This window comes from Magnolia sinica, chromosome 15 (genome assembly GCF_029962835.1).
Source record: "Magnolia sinica isolate HGM2019 chromosome 15, MsV1, whole genome shotgun sequence".
Lineage (NCBI taxonomy): Eukaryota > Viridiplantae > Streptophyta > Magnoliopsida > Magnoliales > Magnoliaceae > Magnolia > Magnolia sinica.
Genome location: NC_080587.1, coordinates 11852225 through 11872039, shown reverse-complemented (window position 1 = coordinate 11872039; position 19815 = coordinate 11852225). Strand labels below are relative to the sequence as shown.

Sequence of the window (19815 nt, the reverse complement as noted above, 5' to 3'; positions counted from 1 at the left end):
GACACTAACCCTGTGACCAGTCACCTACAACTAGACACACGAAAAATGGTTTGGATTTACTTCAAGTGTCCATGATTCAGGACCTCTGGAGCAGTTCTTCCTGATATGATTTCCATCCAATATATAATCCATTAAAAGGGGAAAAAATGTCTATATTTACACTGCATGGTTCAATGATCCGGATCATTGATCGGCTGGACCCCACATTGGATTGATCATGAAGATGAACTCGTGGATTGAAAGATGCCAGATGCCAATCTTGGTCCTCTTCCACTTGAACGCAGATCACTGTAGTATTTGTCACCTTGACTATCTATTTGCTGATCATCCTTCAAAAGAAGAAAAAAATATATATATTTGTTGGCCAAATAATTGAAAGGCAACGACGATCATCCTGATGAGGGCCATGGTCCATCAACAAATGGGGCCAACCAAAGAATGGTTTGGATCATGGAACCCTAGCCTCACCTGTAGAAACTGAAAACCAAAAGTAGGATGTGCATTTCTCAGGTTGAAGATCATATTATTCTTCTTCAACAAACAATCACACCCACATAGAGTGAAAACAAACACCATAACAACAATAAAAAGCCTTTTCTTTTCTTCTTCCTCGAGCTGTATGAAAGAATATCTGTGTCTGAAAACCACCCCTTTAACTTGACTGGGGACCCTTTGCCATGGCAGCTTCACGTTCCTGGCGACGACATTCTCTCTAAGACACCGAATATAAGCAAATCAATGTAATGGCTAATGCAGAATATTTAAGCACATACAAACAAATTAATTAATTTAACTTAGGCTGCATTTGGTTGCATTCACGATATTTGATGCAACCAAATGCAGCCATAGGCAATGGTTTGCTTGCTCGGATATGCTTTTGCAATACAATGTTTTGATTTCAGAGGCAGTCTTCAATAGGCAGGTAAGTTCGCCAAAAAAGCCTCCAGATTCAATCATTCTAAGTGGACAGATGCAGTCTCTTAGGGTGCATTTGGATGTACAAGTGAATTTATCCTTACTTTCCATACCACCACCACGGCTGGTTATTCTTTGGCAGATCCCGCTCCAAAACACGAGGGATAGAACAAAGGTGGCGAGGCCTATCATATCAATAGGGTTGTGTGAAGAGAAGCAGGCCACTCATCCAGTCGACATTATGTGGTAGGGGCCGCCCAGTTCGACCAACCAATGGGGCGAGCTGGTCTGCTTTGATCCAGGAGAGAGCCAAGCCAGCAAGCTGCCTTGTCAGTGCAGGCCATGGATTCAGTTAAGTGAAGACAAATTCATATTGAAACAGCACTCAAATTTCAGTTGCATTCATTTCGAGTCCAAATTGAAAGAAATGAAATTGCTGTTTGGAGCATAAGAACCCCCCACTTCCTGAACCTAATAATTGCAATTCGATTCGATGATGCATCCAAATCCAACTTTGTATCAGGTTGGCTTTGTAGTCCACAATTTCATGTAGCATAGCCAAATTGTTTATTCATCGCATTGATAAGCTCAGTTTGCAGACCCAACTCGTCTTTAAAGTTAGTCTTTTTCTTTGGTGGATATGTCATTATACTCGTCTTTAACAATAGAAGCGGAAATGAGGAATTAGTTTTAGATTGATGGCCAACAAGTACCCCAAAAAGACCATTTCCAATATCTTAGGTCAATAATTCAAGACAGTGGAGAGATTGACAAGGATATTGCTCATAGAATTAGAGCTAGGCAGATGAGGTAGAGGCCTCTAGAGTCTTATGTGATCACCACATACCAATCAAATTAAAGGGGACATTTTATAGGATGGTTATAAGACCACATGCTTTATGGAAATGTTGGGCAGTAAAGCACTAGTCGTTTAGAGTATAGCTAAAATGAGGACGTTGAAATGGACATGTCCAGGATGAGGAAGGATAGAATTATAAATGAATGTATTCAAAGAAACTTGGGTGTAGCCCCAGTAGGTAATTTGACAGTGGAAAGTAGACTTAGACAGTTTGGCCATGTGCATTGGAGACAATGAACTACACCAATTGGGAGTTGGTTGTTTCAAGTTGAATGCTACAAAAGGGCAAGTGGACGACCAAAAAGGATGTGTTTTTTTTTTTTCTAAATGATGTATTTCAATAAATAAAACTGGCTGCAGCCATAATTACGAATATACAAAAAACACAGGAAGCAACTATGAAGCAGCCTACGAATTGGGCAAATGGATGCTTTAAGCCATTCAATCACTGCACCTTTGCTTTACCAAAAACTTCCTCTACTCGACCCTCCTCACAATTCCTAGAGCAACAATTATTCCGTTCCAACCATATAGGCCAAATACCCGCCAGAAGACATAATCGACAAACTTTCGAACCTAGTCTGCTTGACCCTCCCCCATGCCACATCATGAAGAAATTTCCAATTGATTTTGGACATACCCAGATTATTTGAAAGAGATGAAAAAAAAATTTCCACACCTAACGAGCAAACTCACAATGGAAAAATAAATGATCCACCGATTCCTCATCTTTAAGGCACAAGATACAAAAATTCAGAAGAACCATTTTTTTCTTTTAAGAAGGTTATCCACTGTGAGCATCTTGTTACCTCCCACTAACCAAGCTAACATAGCCACCTTCGTTGAAGCCCCGTAATACAAAACTGGAGCAATCGGAGAAAGCCCATAAACCAGCTGACCTCCAGTAAGCATTCTGAAGAGTGACCTAACCGAGAATTTTCCTGACTTTCTTTTAACCACACCATTGAGTCTTGCTCTGAAGATACCGGCTTTACCTTGGATAAAAGGTCCAACAAATTCACCAATTCCCCAAATTCGTCATCATTTAAATTTCCTCTACACTGCGGAGCCCAACCCTCTTTGTAAGGAATAACAACTAGCATCTGCTCTTCTCTTGCTAGACTTGCTAACCTAGGAAATATAACCCCCAATTTCTGCTCCCCCACCCATATATCATCCCAAAACCTACTCTTTTGCCCATTTCCCAATGAGATATCCACCCCTTTCCATACCTTGCTTTTTATCGAGTTAACCACTTTTCATAGGTACGAAGATCTATAGAGAGACAAAGACCACGTCCATCCACCGACCCGCGGAACCTAACCCTACATCCTCCGAACTACCTCCCTCCATAGACACCCCTCCACCCCAAATCTCCATACCCATTTAGCAAGGCTTGATTAACCACCTCCAAACTCCTCAACCCCACACCCCCTTGGCTCACTGACTTGCATGCGTCTTCCCATTTCATGCTATGGAACTTTTTCTTTTCTTCCATACCTTTCCAGAAGAAATCCCTCCAAATTTTTTCATATTTATCCGATACCGACTTTGGGCATTTAAGAAGGGACATAAAGTAAATCGAAAGGTTGGACATAGTCACCTTAATCATAGTTATCCTTCCCCGTAGAGACAAATACCTGCTTCTCCACTGTGATAGTTTATTTTCGAATCTTTCACTGACTTTGTCCCCTTCCTGCAACCCCCTAGACGAAGAGAAGAAGCCATTGGGAGAGCCATTTACTAGAATTGAGAACTTTGGAGATGCGACACACATCCGCATCCACGTTCTCCATCTCCTTCCACACCCCAACCAACCTAGTATATAATCTAAGAAGCCTCAATCAACATGATCGTACGCCTTACCTACGTCTAGCTTATAAACCACACCTTTCCTTCCGCTTCTGTTACATATATCTATATTTTCGTGAGCCGCTAAGATATTATCCGCAATTTGTCTTCCCGCTACAAAGGACCCTGAGATTTAGAGACGACTCCACCTAAGGTCGCTTTAAATCTTGTGGCTAGAACTTTTGACAGAATTTTGTATGGCCCTCCCAATAAACTTATCGGACTGTAGTCCTACAAGCTTTCCGCACCTTCCTTTTTTGGGATTAATGCAATGAACGTAGCACCAAACTTCGGGAGCAAGGAAACTGTTTCATAAAATTTGTTAATAAAACCAATTACCTTGCCTTTAACCAAATCCCAAAACTTATGATAAAAGATTATTGGGAACCCATCCAGACCGGGCACCTTTTCTCCACCCAACTCTTCAACTGCAAACATTATTTCTTCCTTCGTAAATTGTTTTTCAAGGGATTCTTCCACGTGGTTTAGTAAGACAAGATCTAATGACTTATGGTTTTAGTAAGGTTACAACCCTTGATAGAGTGGTGTAGCGGAAAAACATTCATGAAGCAGACCACAATTAATTGGGGTAAGGCTAAGATGATGATGAGGAGGAGGAGGAGGACAAAGACGATGATGATGAAGGGACCAAAAGCAAGTGACCCTCTTCTCACTCCCTCTTCAATAGGCCTATTGACCAACTCATTGACACCCCTCATAACAATATAACAAACGGCTCCCAAGCTAGCTACTAAAAATTGAACCTTTTTTCAATTCCCCAACTTATCATTCTTGACCCCCTAAAATATGAGAAGAATCTCCTTCAATGAGAAGCTTCCCATAATAGGAGGAGAAAATGCAAATCCCTTCTCTTAGCATATGAATCCTTGCAAGATCTGACCCCACTTCACCTAAGGCCCAGAAAAAGCCATTATCACCTCCAAACATTCATTTCTCAAGATGCTCTTGATCCCAAAGGGGCCAAGGTTTTCCAAAGAGCCCTCGAGGCAGCTCCCACTTAATCTTAGAGTTCTTCCTTTCAAACTGTCCTAATGGAAAACCCCCAAAACTATGGTCTAGCAAAGCAAGATTCTTCATTTGATTGATTCCACCAAAGGTACTTCTTATCAAAGATCCTATTATTCCTTTTCCTTCTACCAAAGCGTGTTGATTATCTTTGTGAGGATTCTCTCTCTTGCTCCAGATCCATTGAAGGTGTGCTAGACACATTTCTATGTGACTGCATCCACAACTTTGTGACAACCCTTAGTATGGGACCTAGCATGCGTAGCTTCCCAAGACAGCATAACACCCACCAAGCTATCGCGCATAAAGCTGTCATAAAACTGAAACATTGCATGGCTAAGTGTAAATCCTAATACTTACATGCACCACAGAGCCTTCATCCACCATGATAACTTTAAATTCGTAATCTATGAGGATGCAACATCTGGTTTTCTTTGCCAACAATAGTTCCATTTTATTGGGACTTCCAAATTTAAAAATAAAATTAAAAAAAAAAAAAGAAGGGAAACTCCAGCCAGATAACTCTAGCTTGTGCCATTTCATTTGCATTGTTGTGTTGGACCATTGATGTGATATTCGGGTTTGGTCCTTTGATCACATGTCCAAGCATTGACGCCTTCTCACCACTGTGAGATATTGATGCCTACAGTTAATCTTGCTTCAAATCAACTGCAACTATCATTCTTTATAGATCTTCTAGAACAGGGGTGTGCTTCTCTGAACTACCGTTCAACAGTTTCAAATCCCTTCTATCAACTGCTTCATCTCCATCTCTCTTTCCCCTGTAGCATTATGTTGCCTAGTTTCATTTGCTCTCATTTAACAATTTGCTTTTCACAACCAAGAAGATGAAAATTATTAGTAATTTCCAGTTTGAGACCTCCTATGTGCAATACAGCAATAGGCGCACAAGATACGTTTTTCATTACCTTTTCAATTGGTTACACCTCTAATTATTCCTCCTCCACATGACTCCTAAAACTTTTCACCCTTTCTTTGAATGAAAATGATAATTTATTAAAGCCCAACCTCTCATGGTATTCCTTAAAATCAGCCCCCAAGCATTAGTTATTTCTCTTAATTGGTTGCACTCCACACATATGTAATCCTCAATTTTAACTACGTGCAAACTATTCCAACCATGCATTATTAAGCCATGCAAGCCTACTCCTATACACAACTCTCAACCTAGCAAATAAGTTTACGTGCCACACGAGTTTCTTATTAGATGCAAAACTCCTACCAACAGGAGTATTTTATCTACCTCGAGAAATGTTTTTCAAAATGGCTGACCCACTCTTAAAACTGTGTTCACGAGACCCTGGTTTGAAGACTCTTCTTAGTCAACTCGTACTTGGTCAGGACTGGGTCAAGTATACACCATGCGTAGACTCGGGGTGACTCGGACAAGTCTAGAGTTTCTGACACACGAAGCATAATTTAAAATTTTCATATTTTAAATAACCTAATTCTACGGATCCCCATCTAGATATTCTCAAGTTTCTACAAATAAAAAATATAAGAGCTGTGATTTACTTGTACATTACTACCATTTAAAACCACGTAGACTGTCGATGTTGTTTCTTCAATTGAGAAGGCCTCTCCCAAATCTATCCCAAATGAGGAGAAAATAAAAGCCAACACATCATTCCCTATAGCAATGTTGGGGCAGAGCATGAAAGCCGTCCAAAGGTAGACCCCGCACATAAGAACATACGGATGTAAAAGAGAGACCTCAATTCTCTCTCCCTTCCCCCAAACGTTCAAGGCTCTTTCTCCAATCCCTCATAAGATCTATTTATAAGGAATTAAGGTTGTAGGGAGAAGGTTGAGAGACACCAGTATGGTGCGCTATTACCATACAAACTTTGGCATGCCCTACTACATCTAAAGTCTGTGATCCTGCCTAACCATGTACCCAAAGTGAACAAATCACTCCACTTATCATGGCCATCCACCCTCGATCCAATACCCATGCAAGTTTTAGTGGAGCACAAGATCTCAACCGTTGGAATTACCATCAAGCATAATTAAAACCTTTTGACGATTAAAATAAAAGATCAATGATTAAAAACATTTATCAAACCATTTAAGACCTTTTTGAGTGCCAGTACCAACAAAAATACTTGATGGACATCTTTTTTTTAAAATCACTTGATAGATGGTCCGATCAACCAAATCTCAGCCATAAGAATGTTACCAGTGGATCCCTTTTTGGATCATATGAACCTCAACCATATCTTAATGCATGAACCTAGCAACACCACATATGGGCCACTATAATTGACTCGTCGAAGCAGGCCAAAGCACATTACCTCAAGAACTAAAACTTCTCGTACGTCCTTAGGTCTAAAGATTAGTCAAAGCTAGTACATAGACAAGTTGATCACATCATAGATGATGGGTCCCCCGACCCAGAGACTTTTAAGTGATCCTCCAATATAAGTATCCAACGTGTCTAATAGCAAAATCTCATATTAATAAATACTAACACTCCTATATAGGGTAGGGTGGGGGACCGACTCATCATCAAGCCTGATGGTAAAGACTCCCATCGTGATTCGTCATCGGTTCCTTCACACAAGATGACCATATAAGAATAATCAAAGGTTCGTCCTGAAACCTACTGGGTGGTGATGGAATAATAGGACATTGAGATCTATGGAACACAACTCTCCCTTAACCAATGGTCGTTGTGCCCAAACTCAAATTCCTAAGGACAATAGAAGAAACCCTCTCCTTATAACCCATGAAAATGTTTGATTAAGACACACGTGCATATTAGTTATGCCATTAATAACATGCCCACACAGGACCCATGGTCATCATGATCTAAGGATAAGATCATCGCATTGGAGTTTCGGGTCACACAACACTAACATCTTTGAGTTGCTTGAGAGTTAGGGCAACTCGGACGAGTCAATACCATGCACTTTGACGGACCTCCCTATTTTTCACCTCCAAATCGAACATCTAGGTTACTGAATTCTCTAGAGATGATTTAGGAGCCTCCCACAAATGCATTAATTTAATAAAATAAGTTATTACAAAATATTATTTTGTTAAAAATTAGATAACTATTCAGTATTTCAACAAAATGAATTGATATTTATTGCATTTCTAGGTCACATGTTAACTAGATTTTATCTTAAAATCAGTCCAAGTATCACTTTTTATTTTTAAAATTTTTTCCTGTTTTGTATGTATTTCCTTTTATTTGGAGAAAAAGGTTTGTCAAACACTTTTTAACTCAAGACCAAACTAGTTTGTCCGAGTCTCCGAGCCGTAAAACCATGCATGCAACAAAATAATTATTGACTATATGTAAAGATTATATCTTGTATTAAACTAAACTTTTCATTTTTTCTCCATTACTAAATTTAGAGTAAGGAAATGAAACAGAGAAGCATACACAATATACCATATTGAGGAAACATACAATGTTAGACGAACTTTTGTTTCGCCCAACAAACTGAAAAAAGGATCCCACCTTCTGGTTATCCAAGTTGTCTGTGTTGTGGGTAGAGCTAGGCACAGGACTACTTAACTCGTCCGACTCGTTTAGACCTGACTCAACCCGAACCGAATGGGTGAGTCGGTCTGAACCGAGTAGGCTTCGCCCAATCCGAACTCAAACCGAGTCGAGTTCAAGTTACCCAGTAACTCGATCCGGTCAGACTCAACTCGATCCGAAACCCAACTTGACTCGGGTTTGGATGCGTGTGCGTGTGTGTGTAAAAAAAAAAAAAAAAACTAAGTTCTAACATCTATAACCTTACCCACTATACCCGACCCCGACCCGATTCCAAACTCTCTCTCCCTCCCTCATCTTCCTCCTCTTCCAAGCCCGCAGCCACCCACCACCGCCACCACCCTCCTCTCTCTCTCTCCTCTCAACTTCCTCCCTTCCTCATCTCTCAATCCAACTCGATGCCAACTCGACTCGACTCAGTACTTCTACCCGAGTCGGACTCGGTCCGAATCAGTCCAGGCCAGACCGAACTCAAATCGGGTTAGGCATGCTAGACTTGGTACGGAGTTGGATCAAGTTCGAGTCAGGCCTATTTCAAAACCGGATCGAGTCGGATCAGCCCTAACTCTATCCGACTCGACTCGATGCCCAACTCTAGTTGTGGGCCCCATGACAGATGTAGGAACACCCAAAATTTCCCCAATCATATTATCATAACCGTCTAATCCCCACTAACTTTAAACTATCCAGTCCCGTCAAATGCGAACGGTTGTTTGTAACTATCCATTTTCATTGGATGGACAGGATCATCTAATTATTAGGAGAGCTATTAGAGCACGATCCGTATTATGACATCAGTCACAGGATCAAAGGCTTCGGTTACCAAAAGATGGGTCCTAGCTGCACCACTGTTGGGTCAAACAAAAGAACACCGTTCTCTAAGTCTTGAATACCTCAAAAGCTCTACTACCATGTGGTTATGTAGTTGGTATGAGAAGAGGGAATAGCATAGACAACAGGTGAGACTAAGAAGGAAATAAAAACAAGTGCCTTACAAAAGTAAGGTGTAGTCTAGCTTGAATAGAAGCATTACAACAAAAATCATACTAACCAACGAAATAGAGTTGATGAACATACCCTTCTTTCCCAGTAAGGATGGAAGCACACAAAATCATAAACCGGAGTGATTGTCGACACCAAGACAACATTAACTCCCATGAAAACCAAGAGTGCAGTCGTAGGCCTTGTTCGGTGAGGCATTTTGATCTTAATCCACCAACAAGATCATGAAATCAAGGATGCAAAGCTGGTCCCTGTTGAAAGATACATAGAATAAGACAGTAGATGAAAGGCATGGAAAGGTCAGAAATTATATTTGCACTCTGCATGAAAAATGTGACTTGCCTCTTTATGGCTATAATTAGCTTTGATTCTTAGATTTGTAAACCAATGGATAGCATGCTAAAATACCTAGATTTGGCAAGGATATCACTTGGATAGTGCATGGATTTTCAGTTGAAATCGAAGTATCAAACAGGATATAGTATGGCAATATTCTTTTGAATTAAATGGTAACTTTGATAAAGAGGAATGATGCTATCACATGCAGGCATCATTTATTTCCATGAAGTCATGCCAAAACATCTCTATTGTATGAGTGGCACTCGTCTCCAGAGATTACATTGATTGGGCAGGGCACCACATGAATGGGCCATAGCCCATCCACCAGGGCAATGGGACTGTGGCAGCCATCTGATTAATGACCTGAAAAGGTAACAATTAACTTCATCATCTAAGCTTTATCCTAACTGATTGGAATAAACTAAATGAATCACGTTCCACCATTCCACTCTATCAAGGGATAAACCTTCAGTTACACCATAGGCCATCAAATCTTTTTCTTACAACCTACATCCACGTCGGCCTTCCCCTAGCTCTTTAGAGTTTAGACCCTTCAACTTGTACCAACTCACTCCTAGCCGACGCAAGTGTTGGTCTCCGTTGCACATGACCAAACCATCTAAGTCTACTTTCCTTCATCTTATTACCTATCGGTACTACTCCTAAGTTAAATGCATTCATTTCTAATTATATCCTTCCTTGTCTTGCCACTCATCCACCTCGACATCCTCATTTCAGCTACGCTCACCCTATGAGAACATGTTGTTCTTTAACCACCAACATTCTGTCCCATTAAAAAAAAAAAAAAAAAAAGGTAACAGTAAAAGAAAGAAACAAGTGCATTGGTCCAAATGCAACCTGAAAACCCCACAACAAGGAAATGGTCAGAGTTGTCCAATAAAGGGTGTGTTTGGATGCACTTCTCGAAAGGGGGTTTCAAGCCTACTTCGATCGACTCGGACAAATCCTGAGTTGACATATTAGCACCTATTTTGTCAAGCGGGAGATGATGTGGGGGTTTTCAAAGTGCTTACAAATGCACAACATCAATTGCCTTTTGGATCAAAACAGCATTTAAGCTCAAACACCCATTCAGAGGGTGCATCCAAACAGCCTTGTATGGGATTATCATGCCTATGGCCCTGCACAGAGGGCGCATACCCATCCACAAGGCAGCCCACCAGGTTGATGGTCCTGATCACCATACAGTTCACCACATATATAGTTGACATGACACTTAAAACTATGCAGAACAAACAGAATAACAATTCTAAGCACCTGGGTATCATAGGAAACAAAATTTCAGCTACACCAGCAAAACTTTGAATCATGTTGTCTAAATATAACCGACTTCACCACAAGGACTGATCACCTGTGGGCAATAGCATCACAACAGTGGTAGTGACCATCTTTCTCACTAGCATGCCACTTGTTTATGAAATCAGTACCATTGAAACAATGGCCCCAACCATGAAGATCAGTCAAAAATCAAGCTGATTTGCTCACTAGGTGGGCCACATTTGTACGTTGGATCGGACCATCAGTTGTCCACTAATTCCAACAGTTTGCCCACCTATGCCAGGTGATCTTCATGGTGGGGCCTGCTGTTTTCATGGCTCTAGTGTCCTACAAACGCAGGATGTTGGCAGGAAAGATTGTAAGGTACCACAAGTCGCAGTACCTTGCCTGCAGGTGTTCAGTTCTCTTTCACCAAATCGCAATGCCTCGTCCATAATACACTTGGCATCCATAGACACCGATCTAGATCATCCAAATTGTGGGACCCACTGCACATATTACAACATGGCCTATGGTTTAATTCGTATCTACTCTGCTAACAAGAATTTGAGAACAATATCGAGACCATATTGTGCCAAGATCCCTCTGGACATCTGACTCAGTTCTGATGTGGAAGAAGTGCAGAATCCTCAAGACGAGTCTTTGCTAAGTATAATTGGGTTTCATTTCTAGAAAGTAGGGACCGTGGACAATTGGTCCGTTGCGTCACACTGCAGATAGGCCATGCCCCAAAAATCTCCTCAGTGGGACAATCCTAACCTTTTGATTTGTGGCCTGAAAATTGATGGTTTAGAATATAAACACAGCATAAACTCCCCGTTCAACTGAAAAAAAAGGTCCCAAGATTATTGGCAAGGATATTCCAACTAAAGAGATTTTTGGCAATGGCCAATCCACAGTATGAGCCCAACAGACCAACTGTCAGGATTAACTAACCCTGGGCCCACTTGTCAAAACTGGAAAACAAAAAACAAAAAAAAAAAACAAAAAAAAAAAAAAACCAAGTACACTGTTGAAAGCCTCAGCTCACGGATCCTGTAAGTCCTATTGAGCAATGCTGTGATGATTTGTTTGAGGTGGGATTGAAGGGGTGAATCGAGATTGCGAACAACCACTACAGGTGGATAAAGACAATGGACAGTTGGAAATAAAATCACCAATGGCCTGTAATCAATGTAAAACTGTGGCCCACCTGGTGATTGAACCATCTTGGTTTTTAGTAAAGAGCACGCTCATGTTGAGCCCCGCCTGATGCATGGCCCAGATCACACAAGTGTGTGCCGAGTTTGCGCGTTTTCAAGCTCACCTCTTCAACATCTCTGCATATATCCCTCCTCTTTGAAGTTTGATGTGAAGATCTACTCATGAGCATTCCATCGAACAGGTTGTGTGCAGGACACGGATCGTTATTCTTTTTTCCCATAATTAGAAATCCGTTTCGGGTTCCAATAAAATCAAAATCGGATCCAATCAAAATACAAAGTAAGGATTTTTATTTTATTTTTTTAATTCCATTGCAAATATATAAAAACAAAATCAATCAAACGGTATGCATACAACAGCAAACTTATAAAATTCTTTAAAAACAGAGCTTACCCAATTAAAGAAATGAGAGTGAGAGAGAGCAGTGAAAGGAGTTATTTGATACTCTAGCTACACGCCTAATACGCAGTCGCTGAGCCACCATCCAAAAACAAAAAAGATTGGTTGAATAATCCTAACCTTTGATCCGTTGAAACTCGTCTTCTGACTGGGATTTCTCTATATACAGCCGCATAGACCAAAAACCCCTATTTTAAACCATTCTCGTAGAACCCCTATTTTAACGAATGGCTATGACCCCATGATGTAGGTGAGGCCCACCGTTATGTTGTGATGTACTTAAGCTTTTTATATACTTTAATTTTGTTATCAACCCCTAAAATGAGCTGGAAAGATGGATGGACGGCGTGGATAAACCATCACCATTGAATGTTTTGGATTTGACTCTTTTTTTTTCTGTGGGACCCTCCAAAATGAAACCGATGGATGGGAAGGATTTGTCACAAACATTAGGATTGGCCCACGTTTTTTACCAAGGTTCCTGAAATGTTTGAAACAGAAGTCAGAGAGAGTCAATGGTGAGCATTCAATGCCATCTGTTTTCTTCCCCGTCGCTAAGTTGAGTTTTGGATCTGCGTTAAATTTTGGCCCAGTCCCTTAAAATGATCCGGTGAAACCGGTGAATGGGAAGGATTCTTCGAGAGGCTTCTGCAGGAAGTTACTGTCCAAAGGATGCTGGCTGAGACTTAGAGCAATGGTCGTGATTAATATATAATTACACAAGAACACATGACATACATGATTCATTACTTACGATATATCGACTGTTAATCGGACAAAAAAAAATCATTATATCTATGCGAGACAAAGAGGAGCGTTGAATGGAGTACTTTTTTTTAAAATACCATAAAAACACTCTTGAATCTAAAATTTAAATTTTAAAAAAAAAAAAAAACTAATAATAATAATAATACCCAAAAAAGAAAACAACAAAAAAATAAATAAATAATTATTGTAATGCTAGCCATAGATCTTTTTACATTAGACACTCTAAGAAAAAAATCTTAAAGCCTTCAATCTAGCTTCCCAGAAGAAAACCTCCCTATTGAAATCCTTCCCTGCAAAAAGAAAAATCTCATCTCCAAAATCATTAACTTACCCTTAACCCCATATAACCTGTCCTAAAAACCATCCTTACATGAGGAAAATATCAAAAATACCACTTCAAGGGTCAACTAATAATCGGGCCTCCTTTCCTTACTTGAAACATGGATTTTATGGGCTTAAAAGAGGGAATAAACCCATAGACCCCATTTGGCACCTTGGATTTGGTGGGAATAAACTTTTGAAGTTTGGCAGCCCTGAATTTGGAGTTTAATGGAATTGGAGGTATTCCAAATCTTTCTTTTTAGTGTGTTCTAAAATATAAGCAAAATGCTAAGATTCCTTTGATAATCCAAAGGAAATGCATTTGTTGACTTCTTCTTAAGGGATGAGAGTTGCACACGTCACAAAAATATCTCTAGGCTACTAATTTGTTGGACATATGACAAGATGATTATATCCAAAATAATTCAATTATCAGCTACAACACTAAATTTGCATCAATAGATTGATCGAAACAATCCAAATGTTGAACATTTGAATGGATGGTTAAAAAATATTGTTAAGTTGTTTTTTCGTAACCTTTGCATTTGTAGCCCACCTACCACTTGGAATTTTTCTCTTTTTTTGCCAAAGTACATATTTTAATTAGCTTATTACAATCACTATATCAAATATCACACGCACACGCGCGCGCGCGCACACACATATATATACACACACTAATTTGGTATATGAAAGCTAATTTAATTATTCGAATTTAACTACCGTGGATATTCACCATAGAATTTCAAGTCCCTCCAATTCAAGCTCTTAAACAAGCGTATAGTGATTTTGGTGTCACAATTTTAATACGTTAACCTAGGATTGAGGCTCGGGGTAGATTAGGGCAAGGTCAAGGTGGGCATTGCGACCCTAGTTGGGGCCATCTAGGTTTAGATTACGTTACTTTTAGGCAGATCTGATTGTTGAACCTGAGCTTGAAAGCCCAACCTATTTTAGGGTTCAATCGAGCTTGGAGTCAGGACAAGGGAATGAGTTGATCTTTTACCTGGCCCAACTATACCTTGAGGGACATCATTGGAATAGGTGGTGGATGGTTTGGATCTTACACGTGGCCTTTGAGAAGTGCATCTCGAACCTCCTCTTTCCAACACTTGAAGTGAGCCATGAATAATACTGTTGCCCAATCAATGTAAGTGAGCCACATAGTTTGATGGTCCATGTTATGGTATAAATGCTTGCATGCTACCACTACCCACTAATCAAAAGTAAGCCAGGCTTAAGCCCAACAAGCTAGCTTGACCCATTGATAGCCCTGTATCTAGCCATGTTCTAACTGGTTTGGTTTATTAGTGGGGGCATGTTTACCGTCTGCCTCACCTTATGAATTGCGCACATCACGCTCTTGTGTGACATGTGCATTTACAGTAGGGCAGTTAACAGGCCCGACCTACAATAGGTATCGGCCAAAATTTAAACGATTTCAAGCTAAGCTAATTCAAAATTTTGTTTTTTCAAGCCCAAGGTCGCCCCATTGACACCCCTAATTTGCAACATGAATTTGCTCTTCAAATTAACACATGAATGATTAAGATTGTCTCTTCAAAGCGATCTAAGAGAGATTTCTTGCCAATAATGATGTCGATAGGCACGGCATCTCTCCTTAGGTATTATGTCCACGTGGCCAAATTTTATAGCCCCCCACTAGAATGTATGTGTTATATTCACACTGTTCATTCATTTTACCTAATTATTTTAAAACATGAGGCTAAAAAATAGAGTTGAACCAAAGCTCAGGTGGACCACACCACATGAAGTTTGGAATAATGACGCTCACATTAAATCCTTTGTTTTTATGTGGTGTGGTCCACTTGAGCTTTGGATCTAATGCGTTCATTATAGTGGAGCTTATAGAGTTTTGGGTTGGAAAAAGTTTTGAGTTTTGTCGTATTTTTAATGTGTAATTTGAACTATTTCCAAACAACAAGCACAAGTAATTAGTATGCTCTCATTGTCACCGATTTATCAATATTTACGCGAAACTAAACAAGTCAACACATCATTTTCTTTACTTTCTAAACAATACAAACCATTGAATTACGGGTATGTTTGGATTACTAGAAATCACAATAATGTGTAGTAAAACTCATATCATTACTTTTTTTCTTCTATCAGATATTGCCAACTTGCTAAATTATTAGAATCCTTTGGAATCACCTCATAACGTGAATAGGCGAAGGTGGATTAATGTGACTTAGTGTAACGCCTCGAAAATTGACACCTGAGTACATAGACTCTAGTTTCGAATTCCCAAGTGTTAACTTAATAAAACGCATATATATCTTCATTCTAATTCACATTCATTCCACATACATATAATCAAAATAAAAATTCACTTAGTGAATCCAAAGCGAGATAGAGATAACGAAAGATTCGGAAATATAGGGCTAACAGTTAAAAATATAATTTCAAAAGTGATAATCACCCAAAATGGAGATTATACAAGCCACAATATATATACCCAATATAGTTAAAGTATAAAGCTTTCAGTTTACGCCCAATTCTCCAAAACATAATGGTGGTGACACGAGCCGATCTAAACCTACCCATCTAAGGCCCTGCATCAATTATATATCTGGTTGGTGTTTTAAAACACCATCCCAGGTGGGAGTAAGTGGCTAACTCAATGGTTCCATTAGTTCTAAGTTACACATGTTATTAACTCAATCAGCACAGGTAATGATAAAACAAGAAATCAAACAATTCTTAATACTCTTACTAAATGCACGAATGAGATTATAAAATGATGCATGCGTCTTACAACCCAACACTCCCTCACAAGCGACTTTAACTCCTATTTCGCAAATGCCAATACTCCCTCACAAACGACTTCAACGCCAAATCACGAAATCCTATCTAATGCAATGCGGTGAATGCGTATGTTAGCCAAGTAATTATTAAGTTCAATTCATTCAGCATATTGGCGAAGCTAGGATACCAACGTTATATCTCAAGTCCTTATCCGGATTACGTAACTCGTTGCGGCATGTAGCGGCTCTTCACCATTGTCACTTAATCCAAATTTAAGTATCATCCGTTCGTATCACAAATCAATGATTCCAAATATACGGCATGATACCCAAAAGTATGAAGATCAACCCAGTATGAGTTGTCACTCAAGCACCGAGTATGATCACTCAGTGCGGGCTATTACATGAAACCAAATCATCACAAGGAAACGGCTCATCACTCAATTCTATTCACGCCCGGGTCGTTCGAACAGTACTCTGGCATGGAACTATCAGCCGGATAATTTAAAGGGGGTCGTTCGAACAATAATCTCTCACCTTCATCAGTACTCATTGGTCACTATAGGGAGGCTTGTCACCCCAACATAAGCCGACAGCTCGAACATGGTATCTCATACCACCATGCCCCACTCATGAGTCTTAGTAGGATCTTATCGCACTAGCGATTATGAATGGACTTATCCACTGGGAACGGGGTATCTTATATTCAATTTTATCGTGTCATACATTATGAGCATACATGATCAGTTGGCTAGTGAACTAATTTGATTGACGTAAGAGAACCCCGACATTGGGTGCAAGCATCCCGTATAGTCCAACTACTGTTGGTCGTCCGTGTTCGGCCTAGGTCGATTGAACAAGCCTAGGGTGACCGACCTAACTTGGGCCAACCCTTGATTTTGGTAGTTTATCGACTGACCCAACATCTTAGCAATCCTAAGTATTTCTATGGACTAAACTCTACATCACACAATTATAGCATAAGTTTCACTACACAACCATTTAGGCATTTCATCGGACACCTGAGTATTCATAGGGTATTGCGTTCACTAAAGCATTAAATCAAATAAGTGGGCATACATAAAGTAATACAATCACTTAGGCAACAAATAAAGCATATAGGAATCGATAAAGCAATACATTCTACCACTTAGACATTTCATCGAACATGTAAACATCCATATCCAACTAATAGCATATATTATAGCAAAATTACAATGTTAGTATATTAACATGCACAAATTCATCTGCAAGCAATAATTATTAATTGAGACCCTCAAGAGTCGATAAAAGATAACGTATAAATAATGGTCCACACGTTTAGGAATAAATTTTCGATTTTGAGCTCATAAGGTAGGGATTTTGTAACGTCCTGAAAATCGGGGGTCGAGCATAGGCCCAACTCTCGAGTTCCAATGCATCACTTATGCAATATAAATAATGATGATTAAATGTTGTCCGTATTAGTGCATTAAACATGAATGAGATTATACCAAAACAGCATATCATACTCCAGAGACAAGTGAGTTTTGCAAGCGGAAGACTGTAATACATGTATAAGATATACGAACTGTAATATGTTTCCGAAGTGTGATCATATTACTAGGTTAAATATATACATGTATACTCCCAAAATGTACAAAATGAATATACATGTGTGCTCCAAAATACAGAATAACAATGTAAGGGCATCTAATCAGTGTCCTTGTAGCCCCGGCGATCAGGACACGGCTCACATGAACCCGCCTGATAACTGCATGTAAGAGAATGCCTCCACGTCATCCTCGAAGTCTGGCTCTACCTCGTAGGCATCGCCACCACCTACAGCTAAGACAGAGTCTGGTTAGTGTGCACGACACCGGGATCAACTCAATGGAGCTATAAAGCAAATATTAACATGTTATCAATTCAGTCAAGCAGTAATGATAAAGCAATACAATAAGCATTTCTAAGTACTCTGGTTAATGCAAGGATGTTATGTATTAATGATGTATGCCCTCGCCTACACTCCCTCTGCAAACTTCATCCCACGGTCGCGGCATGCATCCCTTCCACAGTGCTCAACTCGAACACCAAAGGCAAATGCAATGCGATGCATGGACATGATTACCGAGTTCTTATTAGACATTTTCATACAACAGGATTGGAAAGCTAAGGTACCTCCTTTATATCAATTCTCAAACAATGATCCATTCTAGGGTCGTTAGTCTTAGTAAATCTCATACGAAGTTGCGGTTCTAGGTCACTACAAAGGGCTCGTCACTTAATCAGTGTAGGCCTAGTTTATACTCTAGTTGCTATGGAAAGGCTCGTCGCCTCAACGCAATCTCTGAGTATGCTCGAGGTCACTACAAAGGGCTCGTCACCTGATTCGAGCTACAGTTCGAATATAGTATCACATACCACCGTATTCGGCTCACGAGGCGGTGTTGCTCACTGGTCACTACGGGGAGGCTCGTCGCCCCAGCGTAAGCCAACAACTCGACCACGGGGTCCCATACCACCATGTCCGGCTCATGAGTCTTAACAGATCTAGGTACCAAGGTTAACAGGCTTTTCACTGGTGAGTTTGGTACCTTAGATTCAAGCAGTAACGTCCATACATGGTGAACATACATCAGGTCAATCAGGTTACTTGACGAGCTCGACTAGTACGAGCGTACGTTGAGCCGATTGATATGTGGTGCGTAAGCACTCCGCGTGGCCTAACCACTGTCGACTAGTAACGTACGACTCGGATTCATCGGGCGTGTCTGTCGTGGCTAAGTAGTACGGGCACTTATCGTAAACCATTACCGATTGCCTGGACTACGTCGTAGCCCCAATCACATTCCAAACAATAGCATTCACATTAAGCCAAACTACATGTAACAACTGAACTCAAATACAAATCTCATATGAGCATTTCAACAAACACATAGTGTATATGTCAACATACAAAAGCATTTCATCACAAATCACATAATAGTAAGGTAGGTTTCATAAGGAAACCATAAGTATAAATAAGGGGGTTGAGAATCCTGTCTCAACGCCCTTATATCATACCTTTAAATAAGCATTTACTTATTCAGACATTTTTACAAGCACTTAGAGTACACACATTACATACATGTAATGACTTAGTTAAAACACATGTTATAGCAAATCCTTTCACAAGGAGATGCCACTTATACAACGATCATGCATTTACAATCAATAATCATAACAAGCGCGAATCATAAATCCATATTCATTCAAGCATATCAACAAACACATGGATTTCACTATATTTAACATAGTTCATATATTGTGTAAAGTGCGGGAAACATCACATCTAAGCATGAGGTGTCATTCAAGTCAGTCATAAATAATTAACTAATATTGAAAGCCTTGAAAACCATAACCTAAATATTTATAGTCTGCACCTTTAGCCGGTAGACTCGTAATGAACTCAATTTAAAAGCTAAGTCATTGTCTACGGCACCATAACAACCTATAACATGAAATAGGTTAGTTATTTCATCATTTACACTATTGGAAATCCTAAAACAGAT

General features: G+C 39.8%; 1 long non-coding RNA gene across 3 annotated transcripts; it reads right to left on the bottom strand.

Moving 5' to 3' along the window:
- Positions 1–481: 481 nt before the first annotated feature.
- LOC131227932 (uncharacterized) lies at positions 482–12510 on the bottom strand. 3 transcript variants are annotated; one of them, XR_009162626.1, is made up of 4 exons: positions 12420–12462; positions 12130–12234; positions 9261–9436; positions 482–712 (listed from the first exon to the last, which is right to left on the bottom strand). It is a non-coding gene; the product is annotated as an uncharacterized LOC131227932 (long non-coding RNA). The 3 variants fall into 3 exon arrangements; XR_009162624.1 differs by having other exon boundaries at positions 12130–12510; XR_009162625.1 differs by lacking the exon at positions 12130–12234 and having other exon boundaries at positions 12420–12489.
- Positions 12511–19815: the final 7305 nt, after the last annotated feature.